This window comes from Mesocricetus auratus, unplaced genomic scaffold (assembly GCF_017639785.1).
Source record: "Mesocricetus auratus isolate SY011 unplaced genomic scaffold, BCM_Maur_2.0 Super-Scaffold_100013, whole genome shotgun sequence".
Classification (NCBI taxonomy): domain Eukaryota; kingdom Metazoa; phylum Chordata; class Mammalia; order Rodentia; family Cricetidae; genus Mesocricetus; species Mesocricetus auratus.
Window position 1 is genome coordinate 58640978 of NW_024429196.1, and position 22053 is coordinate 58663030.

The 22053-nt window shown below is 44.7% G+C and overlaps 1 long non-coding RNA gene across 3 annotated transcripts; it reads left to right on the forward strand.

The window, feature by feature from the left end:
* The first annotated feature begins 352 nt into the window (after positions 1–352).
* Positions 353–10853, forward strand: LOC121143613. 3 transcript variants are annotated; one of them, XR_005880874.1, is made up of 5 exons: positions 353–397; positions 2934–3030; positions 3352–3545; positions 4671–4784; positions 10736–10853. It is a non-coding gene; the product is annotated as an uncharacterized LOC121143613 (long non-coding RNA). The 3 variants fall into 3 exon arrangements; XR_005880873.1 differs by lacking the exon at positions 10736–10853 and having other exon boundaries at positions 4671–5561; XR_005880875.1 differs by lacking the exons at positions 4671–4784; positions 10736–10853 and adding an exon at positions 4227–4657.
* Positions 10854–22053: the final 11200 nt, after the last annotated feature.

Here is a 22053-nt window from a genome sequence, read left to right on the forward strand (position 1 = left end):
TGGAGCTTCCAGGATGAAGATGCTAGAAGAGATTTGTGTTGTGAAATAATCATTTTCTACACTGTGAAGATGTGTTGCTCTCATTGGCTTAATAATGAGCTAAATGGCCAATATCTAGGCAGAAAGAGGTTAGGCAGGACTTGAGGACAGGAAGAGAGCTCTCTGAGATGAAGGAGGGCAGAGTAGCCAGCCACACACACAGTACACACAGCAGGAGGTGTACAAGATGAGGTAACAAGCTGATGGGAGAAGTCCTGTACATTTGTCAATAAAGTACTGTTGAGCCAATAGGAATCTAGATAGGCGGGACTAGGAGTCCAGGAGGATTCTGGGAAGGAGAAACACAGGAAGTCGACATGTAACCGCCATGGGGTAGGAAGCCCGGAACTATTCTCCAGTAAGAGAAATACTTAGATTAACAATTATGGGGTAATTACTTAAGTCAGAGCTAGCCCGTAAGAGACAAGCAAGGCCAACAGCTTCATAACTAATATAGCCTCCTGTGTGTTTATTTGGGACTGATGCGGCTCTAGAACCAGGCTGGCGGGAAGGCCCCTCTCAAAGAAAAAGCTTCTCTTTACAACAAGCTATAAGTTACATGGCAGTACATAAATTAATCAAAAAATTGGTTAATTTAAGTTATAAGAACTAGTTAATATCAAGCCTAAGCTATTGGCTGAGAATTTATAATTAATAATATGTCTCTGTGGTTATTTGGGAGCTGGCTGGCAGGACAGAATATTCTGCCTACTGATATTGCTTATAGAGAAGGGCAAACAGCAGAAAGGGGGTGAGGAGTCAAGGTAGAATGGAGGAGAAGATGAACTGTATCATAGGATGAACCAAACTTTAGCTAATTACATGGGCAATGCTGGTACAAATGTGTTTGCCAGAATTGACCAGCATCAGCCAGGAGGGCCCAGTTTTACATCCACCCCTACCTGACCAGTCATCACTATAGACAGATAGAATGCACATGACCTCAAACAAGAGGTCAGCTACTGGAGCTGTGAGCACTATATCTCCATGTCTACCACACTTCCTGCTAGAGGCCAATAAGTACAGGACCCATCTGGGTTGTTATGCTGGACATGTGGCATGCCTGGCACAGTACAGGTGGTCAGCAAGTATGTGCTACACTGTCTCTGTCAAGACAGGTAGAGGAAGAGTTAGGACAGTTCACCCCTTCCTTGACTCATCCAGATAATAGTTATTGGCTACCTGCCATAAATCAAAGCATGTATTCGAACCAGATGTTAGGTATTCCGTAGGCGACCGTGGCAGGCATCACAAAAGTTAAGCAAAGACAGGGAGGAGATCAGAAACAAAGGAAGAAAGAGCACCACGGGCCTACAGAGGGAGCAGTCAGAAAAGGTCAAAGCCAGAGGGGATGAAAGTGAACCAGAGGGAGTGGGGAAGGGGGAGAGGTCAAAGAGGTGACAAACCACTCCAAGGCAGGGTTGTATGCTAAGCCACCAGGCCCAGTTCTGATCAAATCTCACCCAACTTGGAGGCACAGAAATGCAGGTGACAGAGTGACAAGACACACATAACCTGGGCATATGACCAGCAAATGTAAAATTAGAAGAAATTCCATGGGAAGAATGGCCTCATGGTCTTTAAAGGGGAAAAAATGACAGTGTTTCTGTAGATTAAAAAAGACAAATATATGGAATATTGATGAATCCTGCTAAAAACAAACCATCTTTAGATCCCAAGTCAAGCAAACAAACCACCTGTTGGTCATCACATTATAACTGGGAACATGTTAACTGTAGCGAGGTAATTGATGATAATAAGGAATTGGGGCAAACAGTCTGAAACATTTCAAGCCTGAAAATAAACTTGAATTGTTCCTACAAATCTAGAGAGAGAGACATTCTGAAACCCTTATGGATGAGATGACATGACATCTGAAGCCAGCTTCTGAAATAATTATGGGTTGAGGGAGGTATTAGGGTATAGTGTTAATCCCACCGGTCAAGAATAATACCACTACTACAATTCAAAGCCAAATTTGAAGCAAGCTTTAATGAAACACTGGCCAGGTGAATGGGCTCTAACCAAGTCCATCTCTGGTTCTCAGAAAAATGGCCCCAAGTCAAGTTTTGCAGTGGCTTAAGTACTTTCCATCAGGTCCAATCAAGAGCAAGCATACATCCTGATGTACCTACCTCCAATCAGGGGCAAGAATACATCCTGATGTTCCTCCAGTCAGGGGCAAGCATACATCCTGACATATTTCCTGCCTGTAACCTTCCTACCCACATGTGACCAAGCACATCGGGTGCAGATGGGTCAAACACACTTGTTTAAGGGAGAGAAAGCATGTGGCTTGTTATCTGCCAAAAACAATAGCCTCCAACAATTCAGGAACTATCTGTCCTTGGACAAGGGGCTTGCAGATCAGAGGCATTTTCATTTCATGGATCTCTAAGACATAGCAATTAAAACTTAAAAGGTAACTTTGGCTCTCACAGTGAATGAAAACAGACTTGAGAAGTAGAGGCTAAAAGATCAATTCAAGGGAATCCTTAGGTACATGATGAATTCTAGGCCATCCAGGGCTACATAAAACCTTATCTCAAAAGCCTAATAAAAGCAAAAGGTAAAAACACACAATATAAAAAAAGCTAAAGGGAAGATTCTGGAGAGCTGTCTTGGGGCTTAAGAGCATGGCTGCAGGGGACCTGGGTTCAAGTTCAAGCACACACACTTCAAAACTCCAGTTCTCGAGAACTCCAATGTCCTTTCCTAGCTGTCTCAGGCATGTAGAGCATAGAGACACATGAAGGCAAAACACCCATAGCAAAAAGAAAAAAAAATTAAAGAAAAGCTAAAAAGTGGCAGTTTAGTTATATATGCGCTTAGATTTATGTAGGGAAAGATCCCTTCATGCATGAACCCAATCAATGTTTATCTTTTATTTCAAGGGTTAAGTGCCGTGTTTATTGCATCTCATCTCATTTGTTGGATTTTCAGCTCTGACGTTTATTGACTTTTTACACAGAAATAATGCAATAGCTGGAGGTAATGCTGCATGTAAAGCACTTCCCTAGTAGAAGGCACCAGTCTTCAGCACAGTTAAAAGGAAGGAAGGCAGGAGAGAGAGAGAGAGAGAGAGAGAGAGAGAGAGAGAGAGAGAGAGAGAGAGAGAGAGAGAGAGAGAGAGAGGGACGGGGAGGGAGGGAGAGAGGGAGGGAGGGAGAAAGGGAGGAAGGGAGAGAGGGAGGGAGGGAGGGAGGGAGGGAGGGAGGGAGGGAGGGCAAAGGAAGGGGACCTAGCAATTTGGCTGCACACATCAGGTTACCCGCTGTCTTTGTTTTCCCAAAATTGACCTGTTCTCCCAAGGATGGCTGGCCACTTCCAGTAAGACATATGGCTGTGGTAGTTCTGGGAGCCGCAGAGCTTAGAGGAAGGAGACTATAGACATGAAACTTCTGAGAAGTCAAGGAACCCTCTGGTCACAGTATGACGGGCACATATTTCCACATTCCCAAATTCCTGTCCTCTCCATCCTGGAAGCTAAGCCCCAGGCTACACTGGTAAGTACTGCAAACAGGCCTGGGAACATTCCTGTTCTTGCCCATCTTGGCCCCCTTCCTTGTAAGATTGCATGAGAACAAGACAGCTCACCCACCTCTAATTCCAGCCTCTTGCACATGACAAAACACCATTCTGCCTTAACAAACCCATCTTCATTTCCCAGCACTAAAGAAGCATTGGATCACAGGGCTGGGCTTATGCATCTGGAAGTTTCCCTACATTGGTCTCCCCCAGAACTTGAAGACTAATCCATTCATAAGATTCACACTCCATCTACTTTGCAAGCCAAATACTCTGACAGCACAGCTCCAGATCATGTGGAATAGTTTTCATTAAGTAGTGCAGGAAGGAGGTTTGTGAATCTGATGGCGTCTACTGATACTTTGCTGCAAGTTTGGAAAGAACTGGAAAGCAATACACATAGAAGCTCCATGTAGCAGCGGGGTCCTTTAGCCGTCACTCCCTCATTATAATCCCTTAATGTCATCAGTATGAAATGCCTCTTATCACAGGGAACCATCTTGTCTTCACCCTCTTACCATTTCTGAGAAACTATGGAGTTCTATGACTTGTATCAGCATCCAAGCTTCTCTTCTCTTGTGTTCAACATCCCCCCATAGACTTCTCTCCCCCTGTAGACAGACAGCATCCCTCTATAGACTTCTTCTCTCTCTCCATAGCCAGCATCCGCTTGCTGTTCCGTCAGTGATGTTTGCCAGAAGATACAGTACTCAGGAAAGAAAACAACATACCCAGTAAACACTGATGGAGGCAAAAAGGAGGGGAAAAAATCTTCATACTAGAATCAATTTTCAGAACTGTAACCAGCCAGCTACAAGGCAGCCTTCGCATCTCTAAACCTTAGTTTGTTTCTGTAAAACAAAGTATAGGGACAAAATTGATTCTGTGGCCCTTTTTCTGCTTCAAAATGCTACATCTTTCCAATGTACAGTGACTCTAGCACCTCCTAAACAACAAGTGAAAGCAACATAAGGTAAAATATCAAGGGTAAATATATGAGAAAATATTTATGAGTATATATGAGAAACACACACAGCTGCTAAATATATGAAAGATGTTCAACTTCACTAGCAAATCAGGATAAGTAACACCTTTATTCCCAGCAGAGGCAAGCAGAGCTCTGGGAGTTCAAGGCCAGCCTGCTCTAGAGAGTTCCAGGACATCCAGTCTCCAAATTGCAGATTAAAGTAAGATGCCATCTCTTCTCCATCAAACTGGTAAATTTTAAGAGATGATTAACAGCAACTGACTCTGAGGATGTGGGAAGTGGAAGCTAACTCCCCAGGCTTTGCAGGGACAATTTCATGTTATCTACCAAAGTTAAGCTTAGCGATGCTCTTTGATGTAGATCTGTGAGCCCATGAGTTAGATTCACACTGTGTTGTATCACTGTGGGGGTGGTGAGGTGCGGGAAGGTCGGGACTGCACTCAAACTTGTTTTCCACAGGGCAGTAGGTTAGAATATGTGTTGCCAGGAGACTCATTAAAATCATGTAGATTTTCTTTGCAAGTCTGCTTCTAGGCCTTGTATTTTTTTTTTTTAAGGTTAGTTCTTCTGTCACCCAGAAACTGTAATTTTCATCTGGCAGCATCCCTGAGCACAGCTTTCCTCCTCTCCTCTCACACCCACCCTTCAGTATTTCTTAGGGTCTAAACAGGGAAGCGATGGGGGGGGGGAATTCCAGGTCAGCTCTAGTACAAGGAAAACAAACCCATTAGTATGTAGGGAGCCATTTGTCTTCAAGTCTAAACAAGACCTGAGCTCTGAAGAGGGAATACTGCCTGATGAAGAAAGCGGGGTGCCCAGGGGAACCTCAATCCCTGCAGTTCAGAACACTGGTGAGGGCCCAACAAGTTTCAGGGAATAAAACAGTTCTGACACAAAACACACACTTTGTCTGCAAATATAGAGGTTTTCCTAACATTGAGCTAGAAAAAGGAAATGCTGGTTTGAGCCCATCTACTTTCTAACATACTCATCTCTGTATAAATGTAGACATAAAAAGAAGTGTATAACTAAAAGCGACTGGGAAGCATGCTTATGGAAATAAATACATACAGATATTAGACTGAATGGTCAACCCCTAAATAATACCCAGAGCTGGCCACAGTGGGGACTGGATGGTGAGCAGTTTTGTGTTTTCTGCCCCCCACCCGCCAGGAGCCCAGTGTTTTCTTAGATACAATCCCAAGTCTATGCTTGACATTCCCAGGATGCTCCTAGAGGCAGCCACTGTCCTTGTAGTTGAACAATAAAGAATAGGACATCAAAACAGCTTGCTGAAGGTCATGAAGTCCTGAAAATAAGACAGGTTTGCAGATGGGCTACAAGGAAGTTTGCCCTGCAAGTCTCTGAGGTCAGCAGCAGAGACAGCACAACCCCAAGAGCATTTCTCCAACTGTTCAGGATGTATTCCCTTCTGGGTGTATTCTTTCTCTAAAGTACAGGGGAATCGAGCTGTGGCTTTGCTTCTAAGAAGGCTCTTTGATGCAGAGAATCCAGAACTGGTTTGCCCAGACTCCTAGTTCAACAGGTGGGAGGGAGTGTAAAGCAGGGGCCCAGGGCTGCCTGCAGAGCCAACTCTCAGCAAAAGCCAGTCCTCGGCTTCTTACACTGTCCTAACACGGCTGTCAGATTAATCCCCACACTGAGCATAAGCCGGAACCTCACACTCAGTTAAACAGCAACCCACCAATGAAATCCCTCGTACGTTGTTTTCAGTGACTCCTAAAATTCATCGCTCCTTCATCCCCAAAAGGTCACTCAAGATCTAGCTCCACCTCTTGGCTGGGTTTGTACAGGATGAGTACTTGTCAGGGAAGGTGTCATGTTCTCCCTCACCCCTGGCTTTTGGTCTCTCTCTCTCTCTCTCTCTCTCTCTCTCTCTCTCTCTCTCTCTCTCTCTCTCTCTCTCTCTCTCTCTCTCTCTCTCTCTCATTTTTTGAGATAGGGTTGCTCAGCATAGCTGTCCTGGAACTCACTCTATAGTCCAGGCTGGCATCGAACTCAGAGATCCACCTGCCTCTGTCTCCGGAGTGCTGGGATTAAAAGTGTGTGCCTGCTACCCTGCATCTCTCTCCAAAACAATTGTGCATGTTTCCCTCTTCTATGCCATTCCAAATGTAATCCACTCATCCTTCATTTTATTTGTTACCTCCTCGGGAAGCCCTGTGTTTTCTTGTGTTTCCATGTCACCCTGTTCTTCCCCTGTCATAGAAACTAAGAGGACTCCTTACATGTGATTATCTAATGACTTTTCTGCATCCCCAGTCAGACCATGAAATCATGTAGGCCTGGGCCTATCTTTAGTAGACCTAGCAGAGTGCTCAGCTGTAAATAACTATCAAAAGAATATCTGAAATCAGTTAACACTTTGGTTATGGCAGGCCTGCTACAGACTCTGTAGACAGATTAAGAATTTGGCCATCCGCCTTGGTATTAATTATAGTCTGTTTTTCGCAGCAATTTTTGTGTATACAGGTTTTTTTAATGTAAGCACAGATATAGGGGGGTGACATTTGAGGTGAGTCTGGGCTGCATACAACTGGAGCAGGACATCTGTCTCTATGCTCCCATCGAGGCTTCTGCATCGCCAGATTCAGGGGTGGTCTTGCAGCTGCTCCTTTAGGAGAATAAATAGACATGAAAAGATTCTGAATTGCAAAGGAGCATGAAGCCTGCCATCCTAGGACAACCCTCAAGGAGATTTCAAAAGCTGTTCTGAATATTGACAAAAGCAGAGGGAGAGGAGAGAGGGAAGAGGGTCTCTTTTCTTTGTCCTTGACCTCAGAAGAACTACAAATTATGCAGCTTCTATTGCTTTGACATCACACACACACACACACACACACACACACATACACACACACACACCTGTGCACACCACCCCACACACCAGCAGCCTCTGATATCATTACCCCCAGCATCATAATTACCTGACACCATCAGCCTCCAACACCATCACCCCACACATGCCATCACTCTTCAACACATTCCCAACACCATCAGCTCCCCACACCATCACTCCTTCACATCATTATTCCACAACACACTCACCATCACCCCCACACATACCACCACTATACATACCATCACCCCTCAACATCATCATCCCCACATACTGCACCATCAGCACCCCCAAATACACATCACCACCCACACATATCATCACATACACATACACCATCATCCTAGCTCTCAAAGTTGGTCCAGGGATCAGTAGCAACTACATAACCTGAGGACTTGCTGGTAATGCAAATGCTGGCCCCACCCTAGACACACTGAATCGGAATCTCTGGTGGTGGTGGCTGGCCACCTGTGTTTTCTCAAGCCCTCCAGGTGACTTTGATGCATGCTCAAAGTTGAGGGCCACTGCCTGCTTCTTTATCTTTACAGCCCTTGCTGCAAGCTGAGTTCTCTTGTTTATTTATTTAAACACTTTAGTTCTTTTCCTTCCTCCTGGAAGGATTTCAATTGCATGAAAGCAGATACCTATATGCTCTCTGCAACTTCCAGCTTCTCGTAAATATCTATGAGTCAACAAACAATTCTTCCTATATCTACTTGTTTTCCCCAGTTTCTCAGGAGCTGGCCCTGAACCATCCAGGAAGGAGTTAAACCTCCTTGTGAGTCATCTATCCCAAGCTCTGGTTATCTCAGTGAAAGATAAGGCTCCAAGGACAGGAGATGAGACACAACAGCTTGGTGCAACTTTTATCCCCTTTGCCTCAATCCCAGAGGCTAGAATGCTCACTTAAAACCACTCTGAGGTCACCTCTCCAGACCTCATGTGCTTGATACAACTCCGTAGTGGGGACATCTCAGACTCACAGTCAGGCTCATAAATTCTGTGCACCAGACTCCCTGTGGTCCTCTCTTCCTCCAAGCAATCTGTCACCCAGGAAGTCATAGCCAGAGAGGTGGGAACCAACTGTCACTAGGATATACACAATCAGATTTGAAGGTGCCAGAGCAGCGGGGTTTGACAGTCCCTCCTTAGTGTGTTGAGGGGCAGGAAAGGTGGATCTTATGAGGAAGCAATACACGGCCATTCCTGAAAGAAAGGTAAGAGCTGCCACTAACTCCAAGCAGCACTCCCTTTCCCAGGTGATCCCACCAAACACCTAAAATATCTAGACTAAGATGCTGTTTTCTTCACAGGCACAGAGAATGAATCTTTCAAGGTTAAACAGTAACCCTTAACCTCTGACCCAGCTCTGACACCGAAGCCCTTCCTTTGTTGTTGTTTTTGTTGTTGTTTGTTTTTGTTTTATTGAGACAAGGTCCCATTATGCAGCCATGGATGGTCTGGAGCTTGCTATGTAAACCAGGCTCGCACTGAACTCCTGGAGATCTACCTGCCTCTGTCCCCTGAATGTTGGGATTAAACACAAGCACCAGGCTAGAGAGATGGCTTTGCATTTGGGAACACTTGGTGCTCTTTCAGAAGTTTCCCTACCCACAGAGCAGCTCACAACCCCTCTCTAATCCCAGGCCCAGAAGAACAAATGTTCTCTTCAGGCCTCTGGGAGCACCAGTCACACAAGCAGATTTTCTCCTTCCAGATTGTTCTCAGTGTGCAAAATGCAAGCAAAACATATAGACACATAAAATTTACAAATCAAGGTTGTGGTTTGAAAGAAATGGCCCCCAAAGGGAGTGGCACTGTTAGGAGGCATGGCCTGGTTTGAAGAAGTGTGTCACTGTGGGAGTGGGCTTTACGGTCTTTTTCTTAGACAGCACCATGTCTGCCTGCACACTGCCATGCTCCCCTTCATGATCATAATGGACTGAATCTCTGAAACTGTAAGCAAGCCACCCTCAATTAAATGTTTTCTTTATAAGATTTGCTGTGATCATGGTGTCTCTTCTCAGCAATAAAAATTCAAACCAACACAGAAGTTGGTACCCGTGGCTGGAGTTCTGCTGTGATAGGCCTGACCACGCTTTTGTTTGGAGTAATGTGGACTTTGGTACTTTGGGTTAGGAAAGTGGTAGAATACTTTCACCACTGCTTAATGGGGCATACTAGTAGGAGCATGGAAGACAATGGTACTGAAAATGATTTGAAATGTCGGGAGCTGGCTCAAGAGGTTTCAGAGAAGTGTCTTAGTATGGTTGCCTAGAACTCATGCTTGTGATATTTTTATTGAAGGAAGTGGCTGATTTTTGCCCATGTCTGGAGTCTGCCTAAAGCTAAAATGAAGAATTTTGGGTTGATTCTGTTGGCAGAAGAAATCTCAAAACAGGCTAGTATAGACTCTGTCGTGTGGATATTAGTGGTGACTCTAATGAAGATTTATAATGAAAAGAAGCAAGCTGAGCAAGGAAAAAATAGTTGAGGAGAAAAAGGACACCAGAAAGTGAAATGGAGCTAAATCCTTCGTTCGAGGAGATAAATGGATTAAGAAATGGAATAAAGGGAGTGGTGACCTCAGGGCAAGGTCCTACCCATGGGTTTCTAACCTATGAAAAGGAACTGAAGAAAATCTTAGAGCTGGGGCACACCTTTAATTCCTGCACTGGGAAGGTAGAAGCAGGTGGATCTCTGAGTTTGAGGTCAGCCTGGTCTACAGAGCAAGTTTCAGGACAGTTAAGCTTAGGCAGTGAAAGGCAGGAAACTGCTGAAGATGTAATTGAATGAATGAGGGGCCATGGTCCAGCCCCAGCAAGGAGCAGAACTTGGCAGCTCTGACCATGTGGTTCTGGCTTTAGAGTTAAGGACAAAAAAAAGGAGCTATGGAATCTCCCTCCGTGGCTATGGAAATCCACTGTGTCAGGGGCTGTCCATGAAATTTGGCCAAGTAGAGAGGCCGTTGCAGGAACTTGTGAAGTTCAAGCCTGGATTACCTTGGAGAACCCAAGATAGTAGAGATGCCAGAGTCATAGGATCCCTGCTGAGCAGAGCTGCTAACAGGGAGTGGAACCAGTCCAAAAGAAGTATGTTCCAGTCAACAAAGCTGAAGGGATCCCAGACGGTGGAGAGCGTTTTGACATCAGAAATGAAGATGCAGAGTTTGGAGTTTTCCTAGCTGGTGTTTGGTCGAGCTTTGGTTCAGCGTTTCCTCATTATGCTTCCTTTCCTGAGTTTCTGTAACAGTAATGTATACCCTGTGCCGTTTTATGTTGGAAGTATGTGATCTGCTTTTTGATTTTTGATTTTTACAGGTGGCTACAGCTAAGAGATTGCATAGTTGCAGAAGCCTTTGGACTTTGAAACAAGTTTGAGACTGTTATAGACCATGGGGACTTTTGAATTTGGACTGAATAAATTTTTGCATTATGATAAGTCTTTGGGGGCCAGGGAATGGAATGTGGTAATTAGAAAGAAAATGGCCCTCAAAGGGAGTGGCACTAGTAGGAGGTGCTCCCTTGTTGGGGGAAGTGTGTCACTGTGGGGGTGGACTTGGAGGTCTTTTTCTCAAGCTTCACTTAGTGTGACAGTCACTAGACTTCCTGTTGCCTGCAAGACATAGGACTCTCAGCTACTCCAGCACCACATCTGCCTCTAAAACTGTAAGCAACCTCTTGTATTCATAACCTTCCCCTTTACCTGCCCATCTGGCCTGAGTCCACCACACCTCTTACTGGATTTTCCCAGGGCCTTCTTGGGACTCTTCATATGAAGCCAGGCTATAGAACACCATCCTAGCCTACCCGAAACCTCACTGCCAATGTGGCAACTACTTTTGGGCTATCATGTCACTTAGTTCCTGCTGCAGCTGCCATCGGCTGTCCAAGCCCTCCATGCTAACCACCAGGCCATTCTTTTCCACAGCAAAAAGAAAGTAGTTTTCCAGTTGCTCTACCAAAAGGGCGGAGAGATAAGGAATTCCAAGCAGCTTCAAGAACAGCTTTCCTGGTACATTTCCTCTACCTTCCCCATTTCCACTACTCCTGAGTCACACCAGCTCACAGCCAGAGGAGGTGGCCTACTGCAGAAGATGCCATATAAAGTCCCCTAGCCCCAACGGGAGGCTGAAAACACACCCCACCCTCACACCTGTAGAACCTCCTGCAAGCCCCAGCTCCTTGCAAAGGCCAACATGCCCTTTTCTGCCTCTCTGCTGCCCGTTCCTATAACCCCTCCCATCTGAAGTTCATTTTCACTTCAGCCCTAAGGCTGACCTGACCTGACCCCAGACCTGACGTAAAGATGAGGAAGGCCCACTTGGTACACCTTTCTTCCTGCTCCACTGCATCTCCTGCCAAAGCACAATTTAAAATGAAAGTGTTGTAGGGATGCCTTAACCCACAGTTACAAACTTCACATGCATGAAGAAATGGCAAGAGACAGAGTGGGACCTACTAATGGTAACGAACGACACTGCCCTAAATGGAGTTGCCCTTATGCATCATGAGACGGATTTAAACCTAAAAAGATACAGAAACGCTGAAATGAGTTTGGGTATGTAGGCTAGGGGCAGCTGTCCTCCCAACTTGGAGTGTTTAAAACTTCAGTAAGTTCAAAGAAAGCCACTGTGTATCCCTGAGCTAAAGATTCCAGAGGGGGAGGAGGCATGGCAAAAGGGTAGTACAGAGAAAAGAGAGGACCCTGGGCAGAAGCAGAGGGGGTTAGCACCTGCCAGTGCCTGTCAAGAGTCAGCCCTGACTTTGGGGAGCTGGAGCTCCCAGCTGCTGTCCAGCTGAAACACGCCTGGATTCTCCTCGTTGTGGACACCGAGTAATCACCCTATGACTCACACCATCGGTAAACAGGCAACTCGGGCAGAAAGGAAACTCTAGGGTAAAAATTGGGGGGGGGAGCGGGGGACCAAGAGTGCACACTCAGAGCACACAGACAGATGAGCAAATGACATGACAGCCCAAGCCACTGCCCTGAATGCCGTCAACCTTTACCCCTGACGCAGAGGGAAGGGCAAGCTTTCTAAACCACACGCTGCCTTCTCTGGGAGTCACCATGCCTCCCTGGTACCCACCCCCTGTTCATACACCAGAACTAACAGGCCATGGCACCCCTCACCGCCTGGGCCAGATGCAGTCAGAGCAAGCCGGTAGTCAAGGTAACCCCCTGCTGGGGGCCCAGATCCTGTGACTCCCACTCTGGTTGCAACAGTAGGTTAAAGTTCAGAAGGTGCCTGGTGAAAATCGCCCAGGGATCAGCGAGCAGCACCTTCTCTGTCAGATAACCCCAGTGAGGAGAGAAAACACATGATGTGCTTCTGAGATGTTCTTCCTTCCAGCAGCCTGGCTCTCGAAGGCCCCTAACCAGTCTTTCCAGTACAGAGGCCCAATTACAACTGGATTAACGGAATCTTAAGATTTTTCCAAAATAAACAAAGATCCCATGCTCTATTGTCCAGTGAGTTGCTTCACCATCTAACTTATTTTTAGTAAAATAGACCGCTGGCCATCCAATGATTTTTAAAGGGAAACTCACAGGAAAGTATCTCCTAGACTTCTCTAAGAATCCGGGTTCGACATCCACCAAGCAGACCCAACACATGGTGACTACTGAAACAGCCCTGAGCCCAGTGCTAGCAGGCAGGAAAGGATTGTGAACTCTTTCTAAGGGACCTGAGCTTTGTCCTCTAGTCAAAACATTCACTGGACCTATAATCTTTAACTAAGAATCCCATAGCAAGGGGCATCAAAACACTCAGAGGGAGGATTTGTGGCCAGATTTAACTTATTTAGAGGAAGCAGGAACAGGACACCCCCCAAATGGAACCCATGCTGTAATTAGAGCTAGGAATGGACTTCCCAGGCAAAAGCAAAACTCAGCAAAGGAAACAGAAGTACCTTTGTTGTTGGCTCCAAAACACCTCAGTGTGGTCACGCTTTAGGTGGGACAAGACAAGAAGTTCGGATTCCTTAGAGGAGGGCATAAGGAATGGAGCAATGGCTGTGGGCTGTGGGTTGGGACAGGGATCGTGGGACAAAGAACCTGAGTAGGCTTTGACTCAGAGAGGAAAACAGCTGTGGCTCCTCTGGTCTTCACATACCCTCTCCACTCCGTCTCCTTCCACACAGTCCCCTGGGCAATCTCACCCACAGCTTCAACTGCTACCTGCATAGTGTGACTCACAGGTCTCGTCTCCAGACCTGCCTCTTGATCCTCAGCTCCAGGTTCCAGCGCTGCAGTAATTTCCTCCACTGTCCCAACTAGCCGCCCCAGTTCGCCCCCTTCTCCCCTCTCCTGTCCAAGCCTCCTCTGGTTCTTCCCCCTTCTCATCACCTATCAAAAGGTGATGCCTAAACCAGACAGCCTGGGCCTTGCCCTGGCTTCCTCCCTAGCCGCATCCCAGACCGACTGGTTATGTTGTCGAATCATCTCCTCCGCCCCTCCAACACCATTCCATCTCAGGCTCAGGCCCTTACTATTCCTGTTAACCTTTTCCCCAGTCTCCCAGACTCCGGCCTTGGCGCCGGCTGAGCTTTCATAGCAGGTGGGTCTTGTTAAACAGCCTTCTGCAGAAGGGATCTTTGCTGGTGAATACACACAAAACCCTCCATCTCAAACAGAGCCACAGACAAAAAGGCCTAGGCTTTGCCCCAAGGCCCTGAGCTTTTATGCATGCGGCATTTTAAAATGATGATTTGAAGAGCTCATCGTGTTCTTAGCAAGACCGGTTGAGAAAAGAAGCTGCCAGATGGTGTCTGTTGTAAGTGGCACCCGTGGGCAGGCCACCCAGTAACACCTGACTTAGAATACCGCCCCCTCCCATTTCCTGCCCCTGCCTCTACTCACCAGTAATTAACTTCAGCTCTGTACAGGAGATTTTCAAGATGAAGCCTAAGGTACTTCCAGCCTTCATCTTAGCGAGTAACACTCGGGTATGGACGGCTTGAGAGCAACTGAATGGAAGGCTCCCTCACCCTCCTCAGTGTCCAGTGTCTGACCTCCTGGTGATACTGACTCTCCACCTGCAGCAATCTTGTCCCTCGGGGGATATTTGGTGATGTGTGTTGACACTTCGCATGGATATAACCTGGTGGGGGAAGGGCTGCTAACACTAGAACTTAGTGAGTGGAGGTCAGAAAGGCTGTGGACATCCAAAGATGCAGAGAGCAGGACTCAGCATGGAGCACTGTACAGCCCAAAGTGTCCAGTGCTGAGACTGAACACTCATCCTCACCCATGTGCACGCCAACAGTTCTCCTCCCTCCATGAAAGGATAGGAAGCAGCCACTCACTACCCCCAGTGCCAGGCTGTCTTGGAAAGTATCCTGTCACATGACTGTTGGCCTGTCAGCCCCTTCCTCAAGTTCCTTAAAGGTCATTGTTGTCTCCTGATGCAACTACAATGCCCCAAATCCCAAGGTCTCGGTGACTAATATTAAGTAAAAGCCACTGAAACAATGCTATACTGTATCAGTGAACCCGCCCACCCACCAAAGCCTACTACCGCACTTATTGACCCCACTCCTAGTGGCATGTAAGGGAAAGACAGAATGTCAAGGCCTGCCAGATGGTTCGACAGGAGCAGCATCTGACTCCCAATCCTGGTGATCTGAGTTGGGTCCCTGGAACCCACATAAGGAAAAGTGGAAGGAGAGAAAAAAAACTCCATAAAATTGTCCTTTGATCTCCACACACACCCTGGATGCCAAACACAGGTCTCATACACACACAACTGTTTTTACAAAGAATTTCCAGCCAGACCCCACCCTCCAGCATCCCCAGGTTCAGGTGAGCTTGGGTCCCCCTGAGACCACCCCCTGCTGCCCATCACCACTCCCTCAATCTTCCAGGGGCATGCTCCTGGCATCCAGAGGACCCGCCCACACAGGAAAGGCATCAGTCCTTCCAGACTCCACCCTCCAGCATCTCCAGCTTCAGGTGAGTTTGGGTCCCCCTGGGACACACCCCGCCACCCATCACCCACTCCCTCAATCTTCTGGAGGGACACTCCTGGCATCCAGAGGAGCCGCCCACACAGGAAAGGCATCAGTCCTTCCAGACTCCACCCTCCAATGTCCCCAGCTTCTTCAGCTTCAGGAAAGAAGGAGACCAGTGGAGACAGAAAGACCCCATATGCACCCACTGGAAGAAGAGATGGGAAGAAGACAGAATAAGAGCTCACTCAGAAATAGAAAGACCAACAGGACTCCACCAGAATTTAGAGACCCAATGCCAGCAAGACCTGAAAAGCACAACATAGATGAAACGGAAGAGACAGACCTTTAAAATTATTTTATGAAGATGATAGAGACCCTCAAAGAGGAAACGAGGAAATCCCGTAAAGAAATGGAAGAAAAAAACAAACAAAAATACATGAAATGGAGGAAAAGACAAACCAAAGAATTCAAGAAATAAACAAATCTCTTAAAGAATCTAAAGAGTACCAAGAAAAAACCAAACAAATGAAGGAAACAACTCAAACAGTTGAAGGATTGAAAGCTGAAATGGAAACGATAGAATAAATAAAGAAAACACAGAATGAGGGGATGCTGTAAATAGAAAAGTTGAGTAAATGATCAGGAACTACAGATGCAAGTGTCACCAATAGAATACAAGAGATAGAAGAGAGAATCTCAGGTGTTGAAGACTCATTAGAGGATATACAGTCATCAGCCAAAGAAAATCTCAAAACCAACAAATCCCTAACACAAAATATTTACGAAATATGGGACACCGTGAAGAAGCCAAACCTGAGAATAATACATATAGAAGAAAGTGAAGAAATACAGCTCAAAGGTACAGAAAACATTTTCAACAAAATCATAGAGGAAAACTTCCTTAACCTAAAGAAGGATATGCCTATGAAAATACAAGACTCTTACAGAACACCAAATAGGCTGGACCAGAAAAAGAAGTCACCTTGCCATATAATAATCAAAACATTAAACCTACAGAATAAAGAGAAAATATTAAGAGCAGCTAAAGAAAAAGGACAAGTAACATATAAAGGCAGACCTATCCAAATTACAACCAACTTCTCAATGGAAACTATGAAAGCCAGAAGATCCTGGACAGATGTCCTACAAATGCTAAGGGAACAAGGATGCCAACCCAGACTCCTAAATCCAGCAAAGCTCTCAATTACCATAGATGGAGAAAACAAAATATTCCATGACAAAGCCAGATTTAAACAATGCGTATCCATGAATCCAGCTCTACAGAAGTGCTAGAAGGAAAACCTAGATCCAATGAAGATAACTACACTCACAAAGACACAGGCAATATATAATCCCACTTTACAAAACACCAAAAGAAAAAGGGAGGAGAGGCTACACACAGTAACACCACTACCAATAAATCAAGCACAAACAAGAATCATCAATCAATGGTCATTAATATCCCTCAACGTCAACGGTCTCAACTTGCCTATAAAAAGACACAGACTAGCAGAATGGATACAAAGACAGAACCCATCCTTCTGCTGCATACTAGAAACACATTTCAACATCAAAGACAGGCGTTACCTCAGAGTAAAGGGTTGGGAAAAGATTTTCCAATCAAACGGACCTAAGAAACAAGCGGGTGTAGCAATTCTAATATCTAACAAATTAGACTTCAAATTAAAATCAATCAAAAGAGATGAAGAAGGACATTTCATATTCAAAGGAAAAGTCCATCAAGATGAGGTCTCAATTTTGAACGTCTATGCTCCCAAATACAAGGGCACCCACGTTCATGAAAGAAACATTACTAAAGCTCAAATCACACATAAAACCTCACACACTAGTAGTAGGAGACTTCAACACTCCACTCTCACTGTTAGACAGGACCTCCAGACAGAAACTTAACAAAGAAACAAAAGAACTAAACGAAGTTATGACCCAACTGGGTTTAACAGACATCTACAGAACATTCCACCCAAACACAAAGGGATATACCTTCTTCTAGGCACCACATGGAACCTTCTCTAAAATTGAACACATAATAGGAAACATAGCAAACCTCCACAGGAGGAATAACCCCCTGTATCTTATCAGACCACCATGCATTAAAATTAGAATTCAACAATAACACAAATCGCAGAAACCCTACAAACTCATGGAAATTGAACAATGCACAATTGCACCATCCTTGGGTAAAGGAAGAAATTAAAAAAAGAAATTAAAGACTTCCTGGAATTCAATGAGAATGAAGGCACAATATATCCAAACTTATGGGATACTCTGAAAGCAGTCCTGAGAGGAAAGTTCATAGCACTAAGTGCCCACATGAAGAAACTGGAGAACAGTCACACTAGAGAATTAATAGCACAACTGAATGCTCTAGAACAAAAAGAAGCAAACTCTCCCAGGAGGAGTAGATGCCAGGAAATAATCAAATTGAGTGCTGAAATCAATCAAGTAGAAACCAGGAAAACATTGCAAAGAATCAATGAAACAAAGAGTTGGTTCTTTGAGAAAGTCAACAAGATAGACAAACCTTTGTCCAAACTAACCAAAAGACAGAGAGAGAGCATGCTAATTAACAAAATCAGAAATGATAAGGGGGACAGAACAATGGACACTGAGGAAAGACAGAGAATCATCAGGGCACACTTTGAACACCTGTACTCCACAAAATTCGAAAATGTAAAGGAAATGGACAATTTCCTGGATAGATATCACTTGCCAAAACTAAATCATGAACAGATAAACAATCTAAACAGTCCTATAACCCTTAACGAAATAGAAGCAGTCATCAAAAGTCTCCCAACCAAAACAAGCCCAGGCCCAGATGGCTTCAGTGCAGAATTCTACCAGAAATTCAAAGAAAAGCTAATTCCAATACTCCTCAAAGTATTACACACAATAGAAGTGGGAGGCTCACTGCCAAACTCTTTTTACAAGGCTACAATTACTTTGGTACCCAAGCCACACAAAGACACAACTAAGAAAGAACTATACTATAGACCAATTTCCCTCATGAACATCAATGCAAAAATACTCAATAAAATACTAGCAAATCGAATTCAAGAACACATCTGAAAAATCATCCAGCATGATCATCCCAGGAATGTAGGGATGGTTCAACATTAGAAAATCTATCAATGTAATACACCATATAAACAAACTACAAAAGAAAAACCACATGATCATCTCACTAAATGCTGAAAAAGCCTTTGACAAAATCCAGCACCCCTTCATGATAAAGGTCCTAGAGAGATCAGGGATAACAGGAACATACCTGAACATAATAAAAGCAATATACAGTAAACCAACAGCTAACATCAAACTAAATGGAGAGAAACTCAACGCAATTCCTCTAAAATCAGGAACAAGACAAGGCTGTCCATTCTCTCCATATCTCTTCAATATTGTACTTGAAGTTCTAGCTACAGCAATAAGACAACAAAAGGAGATCAAGGGGATACAAATAGGAAAAAAGTCAAGCTTTCACTATTTGCAGATGATATGATAGTTTACATAAGTGACCCAAAAAACTCCGCAAGGGAACTCCTAGAGCTGATAAACACCTTCAGCAAAGTGGCAGGATACAAGGTTAACTAAAAAAAATTAGTAGCCCTATTATATACAGATGATAAAGTGGCTGAGAAAGAAATCAGAGAAACATCACCCTTTACATTAGCCATAAACAGCATCAAATATCTGGGGATAATGTTACCCAAAGAAGTGAAAGATCTGTATATCAAGAACTTTGAGTCTCTAAAGAAAGAAAATGGAAAGATCTCCCATGCTCCTCTTGGATTGGTAGGATCAACATAATAAAAATGGCAATCTTGCCAAAAGCAATATACAGATTCAATGCAATCCCTATCAAAATTCCAGCACAATTCTTCACAGACCTTGAAAGAACAATAATCAACTTAATATGGAAAAACAAAAGACCCAGGATAGCCAAAACAACACTATACAATAAAGGAACTTCATGAGGCATCACCATACCTGACTTAAGCTCTATTACAGAGCTATAGTCCTGAAAACAGCTTGGTATTGGCACAAAAATAGACAGGTAGACCAATGGAATGGAACTGAAAACCCTGATTTTAACCCACACACCTATGAACACTTGATTTTTGACAAAGAAGCTAAAATTATACAATGGAACAAAGAAAGCATCTTTGACAAATGGTGCTGGCATAACTGGGTATTGGCATGCAAAAGACTGCAGATAGATCCATGTCTATCACCTTGCACAAAACTAAAGTCCAAATGGATCAAAGACCTCAACATAAATCCAACCACACTGAAACTCTTAAAAGAGAAAGTGGGAGATACTCTTCAATGAATTGGTACAGGAGACCGCTTCCTGAACATAACACCAGTAGCACAGACACTGAGATCGACAATTAACAAATGGGACCTCCTGAAACTAAGAAGCTTCTGTAAGGCAAAGGACACAGTCAACAAGACCAAAAGGCAGCCCACAGAATGGGAAAAGATATTCACTAACCCCACATCTGACAGAGGGCTGATCTCCAAAATTTACAAAGAACTCAAGAAGCAAGTCTCCAAAACACCAAAGGGTGCAATTAAAAAGTGGAGTACAGAACTAAATAGAGAATTCTCAATAGAGGGAGGAGTCTAAAATGGTTGAAAGACACTTAAGAAAGTGCTCAACATCCTTAATCATCAGGGAAATGCAAATCAAAACAACTCTGATATACCATCTCTCTCCTGTCAGAATGGCTAAAATCAAAAACACCAAAGACAGTTTATGCTGGAGAAGATGTGGAGAGGGGGGAACACTCCTCCACTGCTGTGGGAGTGCCAACTCGAACACCCACTTTGGAAATCAGTATGGAGATTCCTCAGGAAAATGGGAATCAATCTACCACAAGACCCAGCAATTCCACTCTTAGGCATATATCCAAAAGATGCAAATTCATACAACAAGGACATCTGTTCCACTGTGTTCATAGAAGCATTATTTGTAATAGCCAGAACCTGGAAGCAACCTAGATGCCCCTCAACTGAAGAGTGGATAGAGAAAATGTGGTACATTTACACAATGGAGTACTACTCAGCGGAAAAAAAAAACACATGGAATCTTGAAGTTCGCAGGCAAATGGATGGCACTAGAAGAAACCATCCTGAGTGAGGTAACCCAGTCACAAAAGGACAAACATGGTATATACTCACTCATATATGGATTTTAGACATGGATCAGGATAGTTCCAGTATGCAATTCCACTGACAGAGAGTCTGGGAAACAGGAAAAAACCTAAGAGAGATATGCATGGTACCCCAGAGAAGAGGAATGAGGCAATATCTCCTAAACAGATTGGGAACACAGCGGGAGAGCCTTCATCCAGTGACTGATGGAAGCAGAGGCAAACACCCACAATTAAACACTGAACTGAACCCATGGGACCCAGTGACACAGAGAGAGGAGTGATGAGCAAAGTAGCAAAGAATGGGCAGGGGAAACCAGCAGAGACAGCTGACCTGTACAAGGGGGGAGCTCTTGGACCCCAGACCAACAGCTGGGAGACCAGCATGGGACTGATCCAGAACCCCTGAGAGTCAATGAGGAGGCCTGGGCAACCTATGGGGCCTTGGGCAGTAGATCAGTATTTATCCCTGGCGTACAAACGGACTTCGTGTGTCCATAACACAAAGAGGGATGCTCTCTCAGCCTGGACTCTTAGGGTAGTGCCTGGACCCTGCCCTGAGTGAAGTGACAGACTCTGGATATCCCCTATGTGGGAGGCTGGGGGCGATGGTGTGGGGATACAGGAGGTGAGGAGGGAGAGGGAACTGGGATTGACAGGTGAAGCAAGCTATTTAAAATTAAAGTAATAAAAAAATTAAATAAAAAAAGAATTTCCAGACATCAGGGTAGACACAAGCACACATTCATAAAACCGCCTGGAACGGCCAGAGACCTCCACTGGCTCCTACACTCAAATACACAAACACATTCACATAATTCAGGTGATGTTTTTAAACTAAATGCATCTTCAAAATTGATTTTCAGACACAATTGTTCTTTGTTTCAACTTTCTTAATAAAAATAGCTAGTGAGGTAAAGTGCTCACACCTTTAATCCCAGCACTTGGGATGTAGAGGCAGGTGGAGTTTTGTCAGTTTGAGGCCAGCCTGGTCTACAAATCAGTCCCGGGAAAGCGAGGGTTACATTGAGAGCATCTATCTCAAAACAAACCAACAGAAAACAATAGGGTGAAAAGTAGAAGGGGTAGCTCAGGGTGGAGTCAACATAGAATGCATGAGGCTCTGGGTTCAGTCCCTAGTACACACACAAACACACACACCCACACACACACACAGTAAATAATTGTCTTTATTTTTATTGTCAGTTTAACACAACCTAGAATCACCTCAATTGAAGAATTGCCTCATCAGAGTAACCATGTGAAGCCATGTCCATGAGAGATTGCCTTGACTGAAGGTTAATGCAGATGGGTCCAGGCCACTGTGACCAGCAGCATCCCTAGATGGGGTGGGGTGGGGAGGGTGGGGGTGGTGGGATGTCTGGGCTGTAGAAGAAACCTAGCTGAACATAAGCCAGGGACCCAGCCAGTAAGCAACATGCCCGTATAACTTCTGCTTCAATTCCTACTTGAGCTCCTTTCCTAACTTCTCAGGGATGGATTGTGGCC